Below are 22,636 nucleotides of genomic sequence, written 5' to 3'. Positions count from 1 at the left end.
GAGGAGAGATTGGGAAAATGAATCATCTTAGTCTTAGAAACTATAAGCAGGGAAATATTTAAAAAAGGAGGTTCTGTCATTTATGCTTGCACTCTGAATATCTACATAAAACTGCACCATTTATATTCCAGGACATTGATGAATTTCTGTATTGTAAATATCTGAGTGCTTTGACTTTTCGTACACTGCTTATTCATAATGGCTTGATTATGCAAAATATGACAAGCCCATGGAAGCTAAAATGGTTTCTCTAAGACATTGTTTAATATTTTGTGGTGGATTTGCCTTGTTAACAGGATTTTCTGATGTAGTTGTAACTCCCTAATCTTCCATACAAATGTTTGCAATATCATCTCCCTTTTCTTTGTCTTGAATGTTGTCAGTTAAGTCTCAGTAAACCCGCCTAGAGGATTTGCTCACACAACTGGCAACCATCTCTCAGGCAGAAGATACATTTAAATGCTGGAGTTTGATTATGATGGGTTTTTCCTTCTCATTTTCTTTAGCCTTGAGAATATTTGTGCTGTGGCAACAGAAGAAAGTGTGTGTGTGTGTGTGTTGTGGGGGGAGGGCGGGGGGAGAGAAATAAGCAAAGTGAAACTTTTAAATATTTTTGCTCTATAAAAGAAAACAAAAACAACAAAACAATCAATTTGATTTAAATTCTACATAAAAGCTGAAAGCAGCTTTTTCAAAATCAGGCTTACTTGGACTTAATCCTTTAATATTTGTCTTATCCATACCTCGTCCCACTCCTAACATCAGGGAAAATTATATGTTTCCAGTTTTCTATCTCAAATTCTAAACAAGCATTAGAAAGATTAATAGTTTCCTACATATTTTTGGCCTTATTGTGAAGTGGCATTGAATTTGTTGCAAAATACATATTCAAAACAGATCCAGGGTGTTTTTTAAAAAAAGAACTTAAAAAATAAAATAGAATGGTATAAGTAGCAAGTAAACTAACTATCCTAAATTACAAGGATAATAGTCCAGTCAGTGTGATGCTGCAGCAATAAATAGGCATTCAGATTGGCTTGTAATATGCTGCTGCTAAAAGAGCAGAGCACCGAGATCTATGATGATATAAGTTGTCATGTGTGTGTGCTATTGTGTATGTGCGAATGCTCATACCCATAATTCAATGCCTGGGAACGGCGAAAATGGCTTTCCCCCTCCCAGAGGCCTTCTGAAACAGTCCATTTCCCAACCTCTGGTGGGCCCGGTAGGTCCGTTTTTTGCCCTCCCCAGTCTCCAGAGGCAAAAATATCCTTCCCCATCCACCCAGAGACTCTCCAGAAGCTGAAAATGCCCTCTCAGAGCCTCTGGGTGAGCCGAAAAATGCTGGCCGGCACACGCATGCACATTGGAGCTGAGCTAGGGTAACAGTTCATGTGCCAGCAGATAAGACTCTACCTGCCACCTATGGCACATGTGCCATAGGTTCGCCATCACTGATTATTTAGATTAGATTATTTTTAAAATGAGATTTATACCCCATCACAATAGTATTTTTACATATAGTAGATCTTTCAGTGGTCTATACATCTTCAAAGAAGACCTATAGGAGATGACCAGGCTGAGCCCAAGGAGAGGTCAAGTGTGTCATCAATCTCAAGTCCTTTCGTGCCCACAAAAGACCTAACTCTTTTGAATTCAACCTTGAATTCTGTTGAATCTTGTCTATTGAAAATTTGCCTTGACCACTAGTAGCTCAAATTCTTTTAGAGATCGTTCGTATGCAATAAACCTCTATTCATTTGACTCCCCTTGACACATTGATTTCCTGCACTTGACAAAACCCCTTTGAATGCTTTTCCATGTTTGCAAGAAATAGAAAATTCTCAGAGAGAAAGCACCAAACAGAGCCAAATCTCTGGCATAGTCCTAACAATTATGCCATAAAAAGGTAACCCCTTCAAAGAGGCAGATCCAAATCCGCCCTTCTCCTGCTAGGATTTTCTATACTTGTATGACTCACTTGCCTTGTTTAACATTCAGATAATAACTTACAAATTCGCAAAAGGTGGATTGATGCTCCTGGTGTGGGGGTTGCAAGCAACTTAAGAGTTAATTTTAAAAAAACCTGAATCAGGTTCGGCAGGCAAATTGGAACAATGCTCAGAACTTGCTCTGGATTTGCTCCGAGTTTTCAGAGAGGGGCGGCATACAAATCTAATAAATTATTATTATTATTATTATTATTATTATTATTATTATTAATTAGATTTATATGCCGCCCTTCTCTAAAGACTATTGAATGATAAAGATAAATGATAAATAATTTGTACAACAAATGTGGGTATTATTATTATTATTATTATTATTATTATTATTATTATTTATTTTGCTGCTCACCTCATTTTGTCTGTCCAAGTTTCTAGCAGATAAGTTGCTAAATATAAAGTTTGAGATCCTTTTTGATAACATTTTTTTTACCAAAAGTAAAAGTGGTATATTTCTTGCTGAATCCTAGCAACAATAAAATTATCCGTTTATTCACATAGGTGTTATACCAACTCATTTGCAATTTGAAGGAGTTGCATTGCAATCCCCCCCCCCCCATTGTTCTCTTAAGATCTTCAGAGTGCTGGAAAAATCTCTGCACTATAGTTGAATTCAAAAGATTCGAGGCAAAAAGTACCTTTTAAAGAAAGAGATGGATTTGAATGATACCAAAGATAAGTAATGGCCACTTGCAGAAACCAAAATGACTATCATCTGTGTGATGAAAAACGAACGTCTGCTACCTTTAGTTAGAAAAATAAATAAGGAAACAGTTTGAAGTAATTAGAGGATTACGAAGGGAGTAAAATCATTTAGGTGTCTCTTTGTTTCTTCTCAGTTATTAATATGAATGAACAATCTAAACTTCATGAGTCTGGCGAGCAACTTGGTTTAGAAATTAATTGATGTTATAAGTTTTAAGGACATATGCAGCTAGTCCTTGATTTACAACCACAATTGAGCCCAAAATGTGAGTTGCTAGTGAGAAATTTTTAAAGTGACTTTTGACACATTTTTTTACTTTTCTTGCCGTATTTGTTAAGTGAATCATTGCAGTTATTAGTTTAGTACCACGGTTGTTAAGTGAATCTCACTTCCCATTGACTTTGCTTGTCACAAAGATTGCAAAAGGTGATCACATGACCCCAGGATACGACAACTGTCATTAATATGACCCAGTTATCAAGCACCAGTTATATCGAGTCTACGGAGAGGGGGGCATACAAATCCAATAAATAATAATAATAATAATAATAATAATAATAATAATAATAATGTTGTTGTTGTTGTTGTTGTTATTATTATTATTATTATTATTATTATTATTATTATCTGAATGTAAATCACATGACTATAGAGATGCTGCAATGGTCATCAGTGTGAAAGATGGTGATAAGTCATTTTTTTCAATTCCATTGTAACATTGAACGGTCACTAAATGAGCTTTTTATAAGTTGAGAACTACCTTTTCAAAGTTACTTGAAATAGCAAAAATAATATTTTATCCCAACAGTCTTTCTCCATAATACAGATTGATTGTTAATTTCAGAATTTTCTTAAAGCAAGTTGCTGGATTCTACTAGTTTTCCTTTTGTTGTCTTTTCTTTCTCTACTGGCTTTTTAAACACATTCTTGCAAAATCCAATGAGATACATGATTGCATTGACCCTTTCTGAGGAAACGAATAAAACAAGACTGTATGACCATGATGGCGGCACATGGAGCCATATTAGAGGGCACACAAGGCATTGCTTTATGCCAGCTCCCTGATATAGAGCAACGTGCATGCTAGCCAGCTGATTTTCAGCCTCATTGAGGAAGTCCATTTCAGCCTCCGGAGATTTCAGGAAAAAACAGACTTCCAGTTTGCCCGTTGTGCTATTTTTTGCACTCTGTGGCTTTAAGAAGCTTCCCTAAAGGCTCCAGAGGGGGGGGGGGAACAGCACAATGGGAAAACTGGAAGTCTGTTTTTCTAAACTTTCAGTTTGGGCTATTTTTTTACTGTTCCTGGCTTCAGTGAGGCCTGTGCACATACGTGGGAATTAGGGGGTTATGTACAAGCACAGGGGCAGCATGGGTGGTGCGTCTGTGCATGTGGGGAGTGAATAGGTGTGGGAATATACGCACGTGCTAACACACACGCACACACTCTTTTGGCACATGAACCAAAAAAGGTTCACCATACTAATTCCCCTGGAAGTAGAGCTACTGCAACAGAAACATTTGTATCTTTTTTTGGTTCATCTGCCAATACCAATCTAATAGGAGTGAGAGTAGGAATTTTGCATTTTGAATGTATATCTGATTTTAACATTGGTTAATGAACATATGGTCAGTGTAATAGCTGCAAAATAAAAGCAAATTACAGTGGTACCTCTACTTACGAACTTAATTCGTTCCGTGACCAGGTTCTTAAATAGAAAAGTTTGTAAGAAGAAGCAATTTTTCCCATAAGAATCAATGTAAAAGCAAATAATGTGTGCGATTGGGGAAACCACAGGGGAGGTGGAGGCCCTGTTTCCTCCCAGGGGATTCCTAGAGAGGCCCCATGGAGGCTTCTCCCTGCCTTTTCCGGTCACAGTTTCAGAGGCTTGGGTTTGTAAGTGGGAAATGGTTCGTGAGAAGAGGCAAAAAAATCTTGAACACCTAGTTCTTATCTAGAAAAGTTCTAGAGGTACCACTGTACAACAAAAGATGATAGCATCGTAAGATCCCTTGGATTGCCGTTTTAATAATCTGTTGCTGCTATGCAAATCTGAGAAGACTAATATGACAACTAGTTCTGACAGCAATTCTGATTTGTGCAGCTTTTCAGGAAGGGTCCACTACAAAGCTATTGCATGTAATTTAAAAAAAAATGTAAGTAGAATTGTGATGTCTTTGTTGCTCTCTGAGCTCAATGGTTTTCTTGTGCATGTTTCATAATCCAGCTAAGTGACATCATCAGCGCTATAGAGCTAGTAGAATATTGCATTTTTCAGTGTATAAGACACACCTTTCCCCCCCTAAAAGAGGGTGAAAATTTGGGTGCATTCTTACAGACGTAATGTAACCCCAACCAGCATTTCAAATAGAGGTTTCTGATGCTGAAAACAGCCTCTGAAACCTCTGTCTCATATACTTTTTTTCCGGCCTCTGAAACCTCCATTTGAGAGCCTATTCAGGACAACGGAGGTTTCACAGACTGGGAAAATGCCTCTGAAATAGAGGTTTCACAGGCTGAAAAAAGCCTCTGAAATGGAGGTTTCACAGGCTGAAAAAACAAAGCATAGAGTTCACAACCTGGTCTGGCTAGTGGAGTAGCGGACAAGAACAGCGATTTTGACCCCACACTACTGGATAATTGATCTGCTCACCGCTTTGACTGGTGACATAGTCATTTTGAATTGTGGTGGCCATTTTAAAGTACCAGAGGCCATTATCTGACAGCAGTGGCCATTTCCTAGCATCTAAGCCTCCAAAGTACCATATTAGCATTCAGCCAGGCAGCCCTGCTGTTAGGAACACACCATCCAGAGCCATCAGCGGTTCCTTACTTAGTGGCTGTAGATTATTGCTTGTGGAGTATTTCCGCCCCCAGGTCAACAGCTTGCCATGACCCAAAAGGGCATGGCTCAGTGAACGGCTAAGCCATTTTCCCACCCAAAAACTCAGGTGCATCTTATAGTCTGAAAAATAGGTTAAGTAGAAAAGTGGGCCAGTGGTGCCTCTACCTTCATTTTAAAGGTGGAAGGGTCCCAATTCTATCCCAATGGATCAGAAGTTCCCACCATCACTTTTCTCTATAGTTCCTGCAGGCCTCCCCACGTATACATCAATAATTCTAATTGTCCCTCTGCTGAAGTAGATCACTAAATGGTCAGATCCATAATATTAATAATAATAATAATAATAATAATAATAATAATAATAATAATAATAACAACAACAACAACAATAACAATAATAATAATAATAATTATTATTATTTACTGAATTTGTATGCCGCCCCTCTCCGTAGACTCGGGGCGGCTAACAACAATGATAAAAAAAGCATGTAACAATCCAATAATAAAACACTAAAAACCCCTTATTATAAAACCAAACATACACACAAACATACCATGCATAACTTCTAATGGCCTAGGGGGGAGGAATATCTCAACTTCCCCATGCCTGGCGGTATAAGTCTTGAGTAGTTTACGAAAGACAAGGAGGGTGGGGGCAATTCTAATCTCTGGGGGGAGTTGGTTCCAGAGGGCTGGGGCCGCCACAGAGAAGGCTCTTCCCCTAGGGCCCGCCAAACGACATTGTTTAGTCGACGGGACCTGGAGAAAGCCAACTCTGTGGGACCTTATCGGTCGCTGGGATTCGTGTGGTAGCAGGCGGTTCCATTCCACAGAGTATAGCAAGTGGACAAAGAGAGAAGGGGAAAAGATCTACATTTATTTAAGTATTTTATTTATTTATTCTGATTTTCATTTGAATATCAGTTGGAGACCCATCTCTAGACATGAAAGGAAATCTCATTGTTTCTCCAGGATTGAGTGCTCACCAGAGTGCCATGGTCAATCGAGAACCACATTTGGTGGGATAAACTTTGGGGGAGTCAGTGTTTCCCAACTCAATTCTCACCTTGGATGTTAAATTTTATTAAGCTAACATTTTAACAAGTGATTCATATAGGCTAGTCTAAAACCACTAAAGAAACCTTCTGGCTATAGCAACCATTTATGCAATACAATTCGAGGCATCATTTAAACTGTAAGTATAGAATTGCTTCTATCCTAGAAGCAATATACTAGATTGCAACAAAATGTCTCATAGAAAGTCTTTGCATTTATGCACTTTGCTTTTCATCTTAGCAGATTGTTTTTGTTATAAGTTACAGCTTTGAAATGGTAAAAGATCATGCCACTCTTAAAAAAAATACAAAGACACGGGGAGGACAAAACAGACATGCTTATTATCGCCAAAAGGAATCATCAGTATGCAGCTTTCATTTGTACAGGTGGAAATACTGTAACAAAGATCTAAATTTCAGGAATAGAATCATTCGTGAAATGAAGTGTTTTTAACAGGAAAGTGAACACAAGAACAAGGGGACACAATCTGAAGTTAGTTGGGGGAAAGATCAAAGGCAACATGAGAAAGTATTATTTTACTGAAAGAGTAGTAGATCCTTGGAACAAACTTCCAGCAGACGTGGTTGGTAAATCCACAGTAACCGAATTTAAACATGCCTGGGATAAACATATATCCATTGTAAGATAAAATACAGGAAATAGTAAAAGGGCAGACTAGATGGACCATGGGGTCTTTTTCTGCCGTCAGTCTTCTATGTTTCTATGTTTCTATGAAACTTTCTGAATTATTCTTTCTTTCTCTGTTCTTTCACTTAACATATAGGATTCTCCTGAAAGTTAAGAGTATGCGCTAAGAGAGTTGAGGAAAATATATATTTTAATCAAATAGCCTCTCTGTAATCATTTATTTATTTATGTATTTATTTATTTATTAGATTTGTATGCCACCCTTCTCCGAGGACTTGGGACAGTTTGCAGCATATAATATAACAATACAGCACAACAGCAAATCTAATTAAATTTAAAATTACAATCTAAAAATCCAATATTTAAAAACAATCATACCAGTTCAATCATTTATTTATTTATTCTATTTTTATTTATTTATTCTATTTTTATTTATTTGATTTTTAGGCGGGTTACAACATGTTAGCAATAGCACTTTTTAATGGAGCAAGCATATTTCTCCCACAATCCAGGTCCTCATTTTACCCACCTCGGAAGGATGGAAGGCTGAGTCAACCTTGAACAGGTGATGAGATTTGAACTGCTGACCTACAGATCTACAGTCAGCTTCAGTGGCCTGCAGTACAGCACTCCACCTGCTGCGCCATCCCTGCTCTATACAATATATATCTCATTTTGTTGGCCAGGGGGCTGAGACATAATTGCCCCAAGCCTGGTGATATAAGACTCTTACGGAAGGCAAGGAGGATGGGGGCAGCGCGAATCAGTAGTAGGTAACTGATTCCAGAGGGCCGGGATTGTGATTGGCAGTGATGTAAAAACAGGATGGGATCATTTAGAATTAGGTTGTTGAAAATTAACATTATTTGTATTTCTAACTCAAATGGTTGGAAAACCAATAAAACATGCTAGAATGTGTCAAAAAGATTGAATAAGTAAAAAAAAAACCTTATCATGTTTTTAAAAATAAACCACTTCTGCCTTATAGAGGAAATCTTAAAGCCTCTTACTGCTAATATAGTTCAGATTTTCAGATTCCGTTAATCCATAATGGTTTATGGCTTTTGGTTTATAGCTTACCACACATCTGAACCCAGTTAGTTGTGGTCTAGTTAAGAATGTTAACAAAAATGTCGCTTATGCAACATATACAACTTATGGATAATGTGGAATTCTCAAATGGCTCAAGGAAAACCATAACCCTTGCAACTTTTCTTCTGAAACAGTTCTGAGTATTCTTGTTTAGACTACAGCAAGATTGAAAAGTATTACCGTAGTTTTTCTAAGCTTTGTCCTTATAGATAGAAAATAGCTAAGCAGCATTCAGCTAAAGCAAATAAACAGATAGATCTTCAGATCACCCTTTTCTTGTCTCTTGGTATAACTGCCATTAAAAAGTTGGCATGCAATAAAAGCAATAAATCACTTTATGCCTCCAATTGCTCCGCCATTTAGCAATTAATTATTGCCTGGCCTGCAGATTAATGCTTCATCTGAATTCAGTGTGACTAAGATTGTTTATGTGTTCATTTAAGCCAAATTCAACTTATAGTTAATCAAGGGTTTTGTATAAACTTAGTTGGCATCTCTCATAACCAGCTTGTTGATCTTCAAGGTTCTCTTGTCTCATGAAATTCTGCACAGTGTAAATTGACTTTTTAATGCCTAGACCTTCTGCACTTTTGCTGTTCTTTATTTTCCTGAAGATTAACCAGTATATCACCAAATTTAAGAATGTAATATTAATATTTTTAATGTATCTGATCATGGTACAATTACTTTAAAATGCTTGCTTTGGAAACTGATTAAGGTATCAAGAAATTGGTATTATTATTATTATTATTATTATTATTATTATTATTATTATTATTATTATTTATTTATTAGATTTATATGCTGCCCTTCTGTGAAGACTATTGAATGATAAAGAATTTGTACAACAAATGTGGGTAGAGACTATTTTAATTTAAATTGAGAACATTCAATTTAAGTTCAAGATAGAATTATTACTTATGCATCCATCATACAAAAAGTTGTGGGAACCAACTTTAGTGGTCTTTTATCCACTCTTGAACTGATGTTTTTTCAGAAGCTAAAATTGCCTTAAGCCAGTTTTAGATTCCAGGCCATCTTCTCTTCAATATCTCCAACTTCATGTCCAGGCTCATCTCCTTTCTTGCCAACTCATAGACCATTTTAACTTCCTGTTCCCCATGTGAGGAATTTTATACAAAAATACCAATAAAAACGACAACAATAATGACCCAGCCTTTTGTAGCCTCAGGTTATCAGCTAGAAGTAAGAGTTTGTATGTCTGGAAGATTCTCATGGCAGATGGCATTTATTAATTCACTTCTGTCATATAAAAATTGTGCCAAAAATATGCTTTGTAGAACTCCTTTTTGCTATTATTTTTGTTGTTGTTTTACCGATCATTGTGTTGCAACATTAACTTGTTTCAGTAGTATACAACAATCAGAAAGTTCATTATTTTCTACTTGGTTTTAAAACAAGCAATCAGACAAAGTAAATTTTAAAGTAATATATTAGTATATTTTCTGGAGTCTTCATGCTTGCAATTCAGAAAGACACAGAAAAGGAGATACAAAAAGAATTAAAAGAAATGTTGAAAAAGAGAATGGTATGTAGTGGGAGGGGGAATCCTCAAAGTGTAAGTTAGGCTTGTTTTTCAGTAAGTTCAAAGCTATTTGCTAAATTTGATTGTGCTTCTCTGGGGTTTCGTATGCTCTGCACAGCTCTTCATTTTATTTCTAAATCCAGTGTTTATTCTGTTCAGGAATTTCTGAATAGTGTTGCTGGAATTTCAATTCATTTCAAATACTGCACACCAATGTGCACTAAAGCCTTTCCACAGATCCAATCAACATCATATTTTGAAAGGCACGTATTTTCAGAATGTAACATTATTATGCTTGATTTAAAAAATGGTTCTGTGCCTAGACTTTCTTTTATAGACCTTTCTCTATACTTGAAAATTTATTGTATATTCAACATGTGATAGTTTGGGGAGTTTTCACGTAATTCAGTAAGTAAGAAAAGTATTTTTTCCTAAATTTCCTACAAGTCATATTTTTTTCTCCATTTCAGTTCTGTTGCTTTGGTTATCCTCTTATATGCCATTCTGGGGTGGGGTGTTTTGGTTTGATCTGGATTCTATGCGACACATTTCGCATAGCGTTATTAGGGCTATAAAGACTAAGTCTCTCTTCCTGCTGCACATTCCTGCCTAGAGCTGCCAGAGCGTCTAAATTCCCTCATTGTGTTGGCAGTGGAGATGCTAAAGCTTATAGTTCTTGGCAACTTCAATCTGTTTCTAGGCTGAATGAAACCTGGGATCGTTCAGTGGATCATGGTCTCCATGCACCTGAGTTGAAGTACTGAAGGTTCAGTGGGAATACATTTGACTTGTTTTTTATCTCAGAGCAATTGCAATGTAGTTCTTTGCTGTTTGATTGCACTCTATCTCCACATTGAGTGATGTTGTTGTAACTTAATTATACTTATATTTTTTCCTTTTCTCTTGAAATGAATTTCTTACTCTTTGATATTTCTTATTCCTCTTAGAGGATTTGCATAGTATTTTTCCCTTTGTCCCTGCAAGGGAATAGCATAGCAAATATGTATAAATGTATGTATGGTCAACAGGAGGCATAACAGTCAATAGGGAAGAATTTATCCATTCATTCTGAAAGCCCTGAAGATTTAAATCTTAAAAATAAGAAACAAACAAAAAAACTCAAACAGTATTACAGTTCTCCCATGTATGCACAAACACAGATCCGTCTGAAACAAATTAGAATGCTTACATTTGCTCCGAGAAATGAGCTTCCTTTCCTCGTGCATTATATTTCAGAGGAGCTATCCCAAGTGACACTTTATTTCTCAAAGTCCATTTCAGTACAAGTAACATTTATATATACAAGGAATGTAAACAAAGATGAAATAAAATTTAATTTTAACTGAATAATGCTTTCATTAAACCAGTACATTGCTTCATTTTCAGATTTTGAAAGGGCTTGTGTTGAAATATCATTGGCAGTTTGGCCTTGGAAATGACTCCATGGATGAAGATTAGATTAGATTAGATTTATTGGATTTATATGCCGCCCCTCTCCGCAGACTCAGGGCGGCTCACAACAATGGTGAAGAACAATACATAGTAACAAATCTAATATTTAAAAATCTAGGTTACAGTTTTTGAAGTCCAAAAAAAGAAACCCCAATATATAAAAAACAACACAAGCTGTTTATCATCTCCTATGTCTGCATTGATGTTTGCAAAGGTTATCTGGGTACGATAACCAATTCTGGCATTACTTTCTGTTAAGATATTCATGACTGGGAGAGCCAGTGGTAACAAGGTCAGCCAATGAATAGGCATAGCAACTAAGTTAGTCAATGAAAGCTAAACACTTCTGAGTTTGTGCAGAGAATCAAAATTGAAACTTACAATTAAGACTAGGTGTGACTCTAGTTGTTAGCGAACCAAATAGCTTGAGCAATAAATCAATTCCATGCCTGTGCTTCTCGCTGGGTAAGATTTATTAACAGCCATGTCTGGATTCGACTGGAATCATTCCAACACTGAGTCCCTTAGATGACATCCGGGTCAAAACCCCATCTCACATCCCCTCACCCACAAGTGCAGTCATAGGGGTCAATCCTATGCAGGATTCCTGATTCCTTCCTGTGTTTGTTACTATGGCATCTGGAGAAAGGAATGTGTGGTGGCATATATCTCTCTCTCACTCCCAAACTGTGTCAGGCCCACCTTGGACTTCACATAATGACTTTGGGCTTGACACTAGTCCTCTCTGTTCTCTCTCCTCTCTGCTGAAACAAAACTAACTCCTGCTTGTGTTTACCTGAAGAATAACCTGCTAATGGTATTGTAAATTCATCCATTATTATGTTTATAATAATGTTTATTATAATCCAGCTGAATCAGTCATCTGTGTGTGTTTCTGGTTTTCATTTTGCAACAAACTTTAATACTTTCCATATTTAATCACTCAGAAGGTAAATTCATAAAATTAATCCTTAACAGAGATACCAGCTCTGAGCTGCAGATCTTTGACTATACTAGCTAGTACTACAACCTTAAACATTTTGTGTGTCTCTTCATTTACAGATAGTGCTTGACTTAAAACCATTCATTTAGTGACCAAAGTTACAAAAGTGGTATATGGTCATCACCACCTTTGCAGCATCCCCATGGTCACATGAGGATTTCATGACAGGCAAAATCAATGGGGAAGACAGATTCACTTAACAATCATGTTACTAATTTAACGCCGGTGTTTCACTTAACAATGGTGGAAAGACTGGCCATAAATTGCATCAAAACTGATTTCACAACTGTTTTGCTTAGTAACAGGAATTTGGGGCTCAGTTGTAGTTGTAAGTCAAGGACTACCTGTTGTGGTTACCTAGAGTTTTGCAGCTCAGCTCTAATAGCCCTGTTGCCAAATTTCAGAGATTTATTAATAGAAATAAATGCATCCGTTTTGCCTGCTGTTAAGTGTCTTTTTCCCCCTTATCATGCTGTAATAATAGAAAACAGTATTTGTTGCTTAGAAAAGAAGATATGAAAATCAAATAGTCTATACCAAATTTATATTGCACTATGAAACTATCTTGTCTCCAAATTTTATCTTCCTAATTATTTTGAAATATTGGTAAGCTTGGGCTTTCTGGCAAGTTGACCCTAAAGAAACCTTTCTCTTTATCTAACAAGTAAACACAAACAGCCTATCTTCTGATAGCTCCCCCCCCCCCTTATCTATGTTGTGTCTGTGGACTTTTCCACATAGCCTAATAGTAGCAATGGAGCAGATGTGAAGTTTATAAGTAATTTATTTTCACAAAAGGAACATTTCAATAATTTAAATTAATTTATTCGACTTCTATGCCGCCCAATCCCATAGGACTCAATAATGAATGATAAGTTAATGACATGGAGGAGTGGGTTCCTCCTGGTTTGGACAGGATTGCCCGAACCGGTAACAACTCGTTGATGACATCACGATGACATCATGGATTCAGTTTAGTCAGTGCAGGTCCATGGGCACCACCGTCTTTTGGGGGATTTTTTCCCAAAATGTTTACTGTTTGGAAGATTTTTCCTCTGCTGCTGCTTGAAAAGGGGCCCCCAGCCTGTCCCCCCGGTTTATACTTGCCTTTATTCCTTCACCCGAAGCACAGCTGATCAGCTCCTCGCATGTGTTTCGGGCTTATTCTAGCTACTATTCTAGAAACAGAATTGCATGAGGGGACGTGTGCGAGCGGAGTGGATATGCGTGCACGAAACATCACAATACTCCATGTGAGATACAAACCTTGAAGTTAGAGGACACCTGTTCCCAGTTGTTTTCAAAAATGTCCATTAATTTTAGGATAATTAATAGTGGATATAGGAAAAAATGGCCTTTTCTCTCACTGGCCTTTTTGTTAACAGAGTACGTTACAAAATTGATGATTGGATATAGTTGTTAAAGTCTGTAAAGCAAAACTTGGTGAACCAAGCCAGATTATGGAAAAGGCTCCATTATTGGTGAAATTACTTAGTGATTCTTCCAAGCAGACTACTCTCTGCATCTGCCATATACTCTTAAGAACAATTAGGATGGGGCTGTCTTCCCCCTCTTTCTGAACTATCTGAACTGAGTTGCCTCTTACTTCTCTGGAATACATCCCCTCCCTTCTGGGAATCCAAACCACATTCCATCCCAAGAGTTACTATTGAAATGAAAGTGAATATATTAAGCATTGTGAAGTTTGACTGAATTTGAAAATCTTATACTGTATAACCTAATCCTGCACTATTTTAGGTGCAGTTTATGATTTACTATGAAAATACAGCTCAGAATCTTAAAGAAATCAGAAGCTGTATGATCAAATAGATGCTGAAACTGAACACTTTCATAAAGATAAAACAGTGGGAATTTCAATGGAATATTCTTAGAACTGGTATTAGATGTTTTACCATTGGTATGTCACTACAAAGTGAAACACATCTTAAAAGTTATACCGGTAATTCCATTTCATAATCTGTGTTTCACTAAATTATATATTACTTCAAAGTACTCTAGAATAGCATTATATATATAAATAGCTGCAAGGATTCTATATGCCTTTTATTGGAAAAGATCTTTGATCGCATCTTCAGAAGAATGGCTAAGTAAAGTAAATTGTGGGAATACTCCTCTTTGTTTTAGTATTTTAAAAGTATTTGTAATTGGAAATCATTCTTAGATGTAATTGTAATTGGAAATTATTCTTAGACAGTCATAATATCCATACATGCCATAACAATTTTTTTTATTTTAATTTAATGCATAATTTAACATACTTTTAACCATCTAAACTCTGTTCTTTATAATCTGAAGTGTGTCACCCAAATTTATCTAGCTGAAAGGGGCATGTTTTCATTAGGAAATTATTGAGATTTCTAATAGTGAGATCGGCTTTTAATGTACTATAATTATGATGGTGAACCTATGGCATGCCTGCCGCAGGTGGCATGCGGAGCCATATCTGAGGGCATGCAAGACGTTGCCCTATGTCAGCTCCAGCGCGCATGCGCGTGCTGTCCAGCTGATTTTCGGCCTTTGGAAAGGCCGTTTCACCATCCGGATGCTTCTGAGAAGCTTCCTGAACCCTCTGGAGAGTGAAAAACAGGCCAACAAGCAAACTGGAAGTCCATTTTTTCAAACTTACAGTATGGCAGTTTTTTCACGTCCCAGGTTTCAGTGGAGCCTGTGCGCATGGTAGGGGCAGTGTGGGGGATGCACATGCATGTGGGAGAATGGGTGTTGGCACATGCATGCATTCTAGCACAACCACACATCTTCTTTTGGCATGCAAATCAAAAAAAGTTCGCCGTCACTGTACCAGAATATAGAATTGTCTGGCATTTCAGATTTTTTGTTTATATTTCACCACCTGTACTTGATTTCTATTTGTATCACTTATTCTATTTGTATCACTTATTATTTTAAAAACGTAAGGCGGAGAGAGAGGAGTAGGAATAGGATTGTATGTTCAGATAAGAGCAATGGGATAGTTTAGTACAACAACATTAACATTCATATTATAAATTATTATGGGGGTTGCTAGGAATTAATAATTACTCCACATAACTATTTGTAACATTCTCAAATTATTACTACTATTTGTACTTCATACCCATCTTAAATGTGAATAGCGTCTTTATTTTAAGAATCTTGTCAGCTCGGAATTGGAATAGAGAATTTTTTTCCTAATATGGCAACAGTTGTCCCTGTTAATAGCTTACTACTAGTGTTGGGCAAACTGAACTTGCATAGTTTAGGTCCATGCTAAATTTGGCCGGTGTTGTGGTTGGCTCTGGCCCAGCTCCTACCCCAAGGAATGTGAAGGTGGATGCAGGGGAAACATCAACATGTCATAGGCCTGTTTTATTGCCGACAGAGTCAGGGAGTGCAGTTTCCTTGGACGAAGAAGAAAGTGGGGGTGACTTGGAAGAGGGGGGCTTGGCACATAGCCCAGGAAGCCAATCTCCATTATCTTCGGTTGATTTGGATGAGGAAGTGTTAGACCCACGCAGGCGCAGACTTATGCATAGAAGAGACCAATTGAGGAAATATTACAGGAGATAAGAGAGGCCACCTGTGTTTGGGTGGGGCTCCAGTAATTAGAGCTGCTGGTATAAATAGCAGCGTGCTGGTTTGGGCCGTTGTGGAAGATTATCTGATCGTTGTTCTTCAGGATTGTACCTTGCTGTTTCCGGACTTTGTTGATTTTTCACGACTTTGAAACCAAAGCAGAGCAAAGTGTGTGTGTTTCACTTCGTGGGAGAAGGAGGGCTGTGACATTTCTTCACAGCTGCTAGCTAAGTACTTAAGGACTGATTAAGGGGATTGTACAGACTATCAGGTTGTTTTGGGAGGAGTGCTCTTTGCAATACAAAAAGGGTGCTTTGTTTCTTTTGAATTTTGGGGATAAAGAACATTATTTTTGGACTTTCAAGTGTGTGTGTGTGTCTGAAATTTGTACGCTTGAATTTTCGGGAGACATACTATAGAGCCCAGCAGAACAGCCGGGTTCAGTATACCGAACCTGGCCCTGGACTTTTTCAGAAGTCTGTGTTCAGATTCAGCGTTCGATCGAACACCACAATACTATTGCAGCAGTGGGGGGGGGAGTGTGAGGTGCTCTGCACATGCCGGCTATTCAGGATCCCGGCCAGCTTCAAGCGGGTGGTGGGCAGGAGGGAGAGACGGAGAGGGTTCTGCCCCTGAAGGGCTTTAAAAGGGCGGACGGAATCTGGACCTTTGGAGCACAAAGAGGGAGGGGAGGCATGGATTTCCCACAGACCGGGGGGGTGCAAGCAAAAGGAGGTAAGGAATCCCATTTCCCATTTGCTTGGCCCCCCTGCCGGGGGGGATAAGAGCTACACCTGACCCTGGAGCCCACTTAGGAGCCTCTTGCTTGTTCCACCATGGCTCTCCTGCTGGCTGCAAAGACAGGACTTTCTCCCTGCTGAGCTCCTGATGATCGGATCCTGACCTCCCCCCCCCAGTGCTGCACCTGACGCCAGGCCAGAGGGGTGGAGAGGCAGGTTCTGCCAGCCAGCTATTCAGGATCCCGGTCGGCAGCTTCAAGTGGGCGGTGGGCGGGAGGGAGAGCCGCGGAGGGCTCCACCCCTGAAGGGCTTTTAAAGGGCGGAGGGAATCCAGACCTTTGGAGCACAAAGAGGGAGGGGAGGCATGGATTTCCCACAGACCGGGGGGGGGGGTGAAAGCAAAAGGAGGTAGGGAATCCCATTTCCCATTTGCTTGGCCCCCCTGCCGGGGAGGGTAAGAGTCACACCTGACCCTGGAGCCCACTTAGGAGCCTCTCGCTTGTTCCACCGCGGCTCTCCTGCCGGCTGCAAAGACAGGGAGGCAAGGTTTCAGGACTTTCTCCCCGCTGAACTCCTGGGATCGGAGCCTGACTTCCCCCCCAGTGCTTCACCTCCCGCCGGGCCAGAGGTGTTGGGGTTCGGGTTCGGGAGCCTGAACCTGAACTCTGACGTCAAGTTCAGCCGAACCCGAACTTCAACGGGTTTGCCCAACACTACTTACTACTTTGGAAGGAAATAATTTTTTCTCATGCATTTTCATTACTTATCATTGTAGAACCAGAGTGAGTTATGAGCAGCATAATTAAGTTTAAGAAATAGGTAAAATAAATTTACAATAGTTGTATTTGTATTCATTATATGAATCTATAGAGATACCAGTCAAAAATGAAATCTTAGATAGAGTGGCTATCTGAGTAACAAACACTGAAGGTTTTTTTTTTGTTCTGTTATGATGGTGGTGGTTGTGGAGGAAGAGAAGGAAGAAGAAAATATTCAAATAGGCTTGTTTTGCAGTGTCATGAAAAAAATGTCTGCTTGCTTGCTTTATTAATTAAAAAACAAGGAGTTCTAATGATGTTATTGACAGGTATTGTACATTTTTGTCAGGCTTAAAATTATTTTGAAGTTATCCATCAAACGGTCAAATTTACATAAATTTGCCAAACGTATCGTATTTGCAATTAAACAGTCCGGGCTTAACATTCATATAAAACTTTGGTAATTAGTGTACAAATTATTATGAGAAAAATAGCATCAGATTAGTAATCTTTCCAAGCAAAATTGAAAGAATTGAATATGTAATCGAACTGCATATGGAATATTAATGCACAAAATGCTCTTGAGTTTCTACCTCCCTGATACAATTATTTTCTATTCACATTAATTGCTTCTAACAGATGACATTAATGAGTTTGAGTTAAAATTTGTTCAAGGGAGTGCTTTGCAAGATCAATGCTCTTGAAGAGTAGACTCATTTTTATAATCATGCATCATTATTTTACAATCATTTACAGAAGCTGCTAAATAAAATAAAGTTAACCTGTTGACTACTCAATAAGTGATTATATAATACTTCCTAAAGCACTAGGAACTTGCAATTATCAGTCTAAAAATGCTTTTGTAAATGATGAGGTATAAATGATCATACATACACTAGAAAAGTATTACTCTTATAAATACTTCATTCCTCTTCGTACTATATTTTGGACTCAATAAATGAAGACATTACAATAAAGCTCTTTTGTCTTAAAATCCTTTATTCTTGCCTTGAAATTTATCTTCTGCATTTGGGATTCCCACTTTTGCATACTTGGCAAATTATTCTATGGCCATTCCATTACTCCCTGACGGGAATGAATTTTATTCATGCATCTTTGATCATCCATCTTCATTTGTTCAGTCCTTGACTTGGGGATGTCTCTTCAGAGATACTGTAGAAAAGAACTCAGTTTTGATGCAATTGTAACTTGTTCAGGTTCCCATGAGGTTTTTTTGCATTTGATTTCTTCCTTTAGCATAGTCTTATCTATACAAGAAGTGGGTGTGGCGAGGACAATAAAACTCATCATAGAATTAGAGTGCTATAGAAGGAGAAATAACAACCTTTTCTTCTTTTTCTGAAGGCTACTATCATTTCGCTGGCTGAAGTAAAAAGTGCCATTCTTTGCAAAAAGGCGTAAATCTTGGCAATGTCCCCAAGATACCTTTTTGAGTATTGATTACATCTCAAAGTTTGTGAGAAATGGTCAAGGAGCTTTTTATTAAAGCTGGGGCACCATATTATTCATCCTGGTTTTATGATATATTATGTATGAACTTTTAAAAATTCATGGGCCTTGCTTCTCCCCTCCCCCTCTACACACACATTCTCCTTTTTGAATGTGCTTCGCTTTGTGCTTATTTGGCAAAACTTTAAGGAAAATGACTTTCATGTTTCATTGAGGAAAGCAAAACATAGCTTACATAAATAAATAAATCATAAAAAATAGAATTAAAGCACACAAGACCTGAAAACGTATCTTTTCCATGTATAAGTATAAAAATTTGGCAGATTCCAACTTGATATGATAAAATATTGTTTCAAAGGTTCCGAACAAGAATAATGACTGCTCCTACAATTTGTAATTTAGCTTTCATGATAGAGTTTTCTAGTTTTAGGTTGGCAATAGCTTCATTCAAACAATCCCTTGCTACTTAACAATTATGTATTTAAATTATAATCTTAAGCAGGGTTTTGTACTCTGAATGTGCTGATGGCTTAAATCCTATGATTAAAAATGCTTGTCATGAAATGCAAATTAATAAACCAATGGACAAGTTAAATATATGTAATTAGTGCACCCCAGGAGTAATCTTTGAGACTTTTGAGAGGATATTTAAAGAAAGGATTCAATCTTTGCAGGACAAAAATTATCTTCTGTTTGAAAAATAAGATACATTTAAAGACATCCATGTATGCCTGAATATCATTCCACTGGTCTTTATTTGTCTTGAAGTTCATCCTCCTAGTATTGGATAAGCAGTCCCTGGCTGGGTAATAGTAATAGTGATGATGTTATCATATCAGAAATTTGCCCACCGATATCTAGTCTTTCAACAGCCTTGATATCATGGATGGAAAAGGGAAGTAGCGCTAATCATGTGATAGACCTTGACCATGGCCAAAGACACTGCTGTGGACATAGAGGATGTAAATACCTCTATGTGATACATGGTTGTAGAAAGAAATTTGCAGCCTTTCTTGCTTCGAGCTGGTTCCTTCCTAGAAGTTTTTCATTATATCTTGGGGTTGGCAGCAGAACACTAATGTTTTTTTTTTAATCCTTTCTGATCCTAATCTTCTAGTTTTCAGGATTGAATAAAGCTTGATAATTTATTTTCTCCACAGTAATCATGGGCTGGTTGAAGTTATTGTGGTTCTAATTCAGGGAATGGTCATACATTGGATCTCATTTTTATCTCCAAGCAGTTGTTGGAATATCTGGAGATGAATAGAATTTCCACCCATCCTATTGGTAGAATCAGGCCATACTCTGATTCTATTGTGTTTAAGAGACTCTGTAGGTTGTTTGGACTGATTTGGATAATCCATGAGAGGAATCTAGCAGATTCAGATGGTTTCCAGAAAGTGCTTGGATATTTCCCATCTCTCTGACAGGCAGTAGTGTTAGCGCCTAGTAAGCAGCAAGTATCACAAAGCAAGCCAGGTATTGGATGCTATTGTCTTATATGTGCACTTTCCCCAACTATAATTTTGCACACATGTTAAATCAAAATACAAGTTTGGGATAGATAAATTGTCTAGGTGTCTTGCAAACTTATTTTATATATCCATATTTTTGTCTCAATTTGAGTGAACTCAGATGCCTAGTTTAAGCTTCATAAAAGGAATGTTCTGGTGAAGATTCATGATGAACCAGATGTCTCTAAAGAAATGGATATGGCTTTGTGGTGGATTTTGATGGCCAGGCAGTGAATTGTGGCCCATGCAGTATTGCTAAAAAATGGAGAAATTTTGAGATCCCTACTTGTACAGTGGTTCTTTGTGAACACAGAGTGCAGAATGTTAGAATGTGTGAATTAAGCAAGTGAAAGTTGGAAGTTTTTAACCAAGCCCACAGTTGTAATGCAGCATTTATTTATTTATTTATTTATTTATTTATTTATTTATTTATTCTATTTTTATGCCGCCCTTCTCCTTAGACTCAGGGCGGCTTACAACATGTTAGCAATAGCACTTTTTAACAGAGCCAGCCTATTGCCCCCACAATCCGGGTTCTCATTTTACCCACCTCGAAAGGATGGAAGGCTGAGTCAACCTTGAGCCGGTGATGAGATTTGAACCGCTGACCTTCAGATCTACAGTCAGCTTCAGTGGCCTGCAGTACAGCACTCTACCTGCTCCGCCACCCCGGCATATGCGGAAACATGGTTCATTTGAGCCTCATTTCTTTAAACACTTTCAGAATGTGATTAATTTATAGTTAAAGAGAATTTTTTTTAAAAAAATCAACCTTGTGAGTCAACATTCTTTCTGGATTACTGTTGTTAGCCGCCCCGAGTCTACAGAGAGGGGCGGCATACAAATAAAATAAATAAATTACAAAGGAAAAAGGGTTTTAAAGATTTAGAAACTTTTGGCAAAAAGCTTAATAAGGAATAGACATAAGAAAGTATAAAACTAATAAAGGAATACTTATTTTGAAAGATTACTATTCAGCGTTTTTGAACAAATTGGAATTAAAATAGACAAAGGAAACAGATCTTTGTCAAAATGGTTTGTTGTTGTTTATTATTAAAGAGTGTGGACAATTGGTATCCACACCAATTATGTTTTCTTTTACAAAATAAAACATAAAGGTAGACTGTGATACTAACTGTAACTATAGAGATGTCAACTGTGATTGTGACTATTACTAGTGTTCTATTTGAGTCATGAAGAGCATAGAAAGAACAGGGGGAAAAGGAGGGAGATTTTTTTTCTTGTATGAGACACTTTCATTTTTGGATTACAATGTCATAATGACAACCACTAGAAAAGCTGTGGGGGGAGGGAAGGGAAGGGAAAGGAATTACATCAGATTTTCTTAAGAAAATGTTTGAATAGCTGAGCAATAAATTAGCTGAATCAGTTGATACTAAATTTAAAGCTACTAAAAAAAGAATGTTCATTCACTTGAAAGTCTTTTCAAGTAGGTAGAAGAAAATAAGAGATGAAAGAAGATGGAAGATATTGTAAAATAAGTGTCTGGAGAGGTAATACAAATTAATGACGATATGGAAACATTGGAAAATAAAACAGAAATGAAAGACAGAAAATTGGAAACCGAACCTTCTGCTTTTATTGGAACCAAGAATGAATTTTGTTTGAGATTTAGAGCAATCTCAGAGGATTCCAATAAAAATGTTAGAGAAAAGGTCATTAAAGATTTAACAAATTTTTGGAGTAGGATGAGTAGGTTACAAAGGCAGATACTGATAAAACTTATAGGATAAATACAAATAAAAATAGGAAATGTTTCAAGAGATGTTTTGGTGCTATCAGAAATAAGACAAGAGTTTACGTTTTGTAGCAGCATTTTTAGACAAGACTGAAAATTGATAAAATGAATGTAATCATCCTATAATGTCTCAAAACCAACTTCTGTGAACTCAGAGGGCAAAGGAGTGTAAGATTGACAGTTATCTGTAAATAATAATTTCCAATCCAAAATTACACTGCAATATTTTCTTCTGTACTTTTAAGAATATGGACTATAATTAGCAGTATGTGTTGCTCTTGAAGCTTGGAACTAGAGGGACCTCTGGCAAATAGGCAAGGAGCTATAGTATTTGATCAATATTAGATTGAAACCTAAGTTAGAAGACATTTTATCTTGTATAATTAACTTGGAAATCCTGTTTGCACATAAACTTTGCATGGATGTCAGAGTAGATTATTTTTATCTATTCCAAGTCATGTAGGCACATA

The 22,636-nt window shown here is 37.4% G+C and overlaps 1 protein-coding gene across 6 annotated transcripts in view; it reads left to right on the top strand.

Annotated features, from left to right (window-relative positions):
• The window catches only part of NCKAP5 (NCK associated protein 5), an 845,077-nt gene that overhangs the window by 689,328 nt on the left and 133,113 nt on the right, over positions 1 to 22,636 (top strand). The gene's annotated exons all lie outside the window — the stretch shown is intronic.

Source organism: Erythrolamprus reginae, chromosome 1, assembly GCF_031021105.1.
Source record: "Erythrolamprus reginae isolate rEryReg1 chromosome 1, rEryReg1.hap1, whole genome shotgun sequence".
NCBI lineage: Eukaryota > Metazoa > Chordata > Lepidosauria > Squamata > Dipsadidae > Erythrolamprus > Erythrolamprus reginae.
The sequence above is the reverse complement of the archived record's forward strand: the minus strand, read 5'-3'. Positions and strand labels throughout refer to the sequence as shown.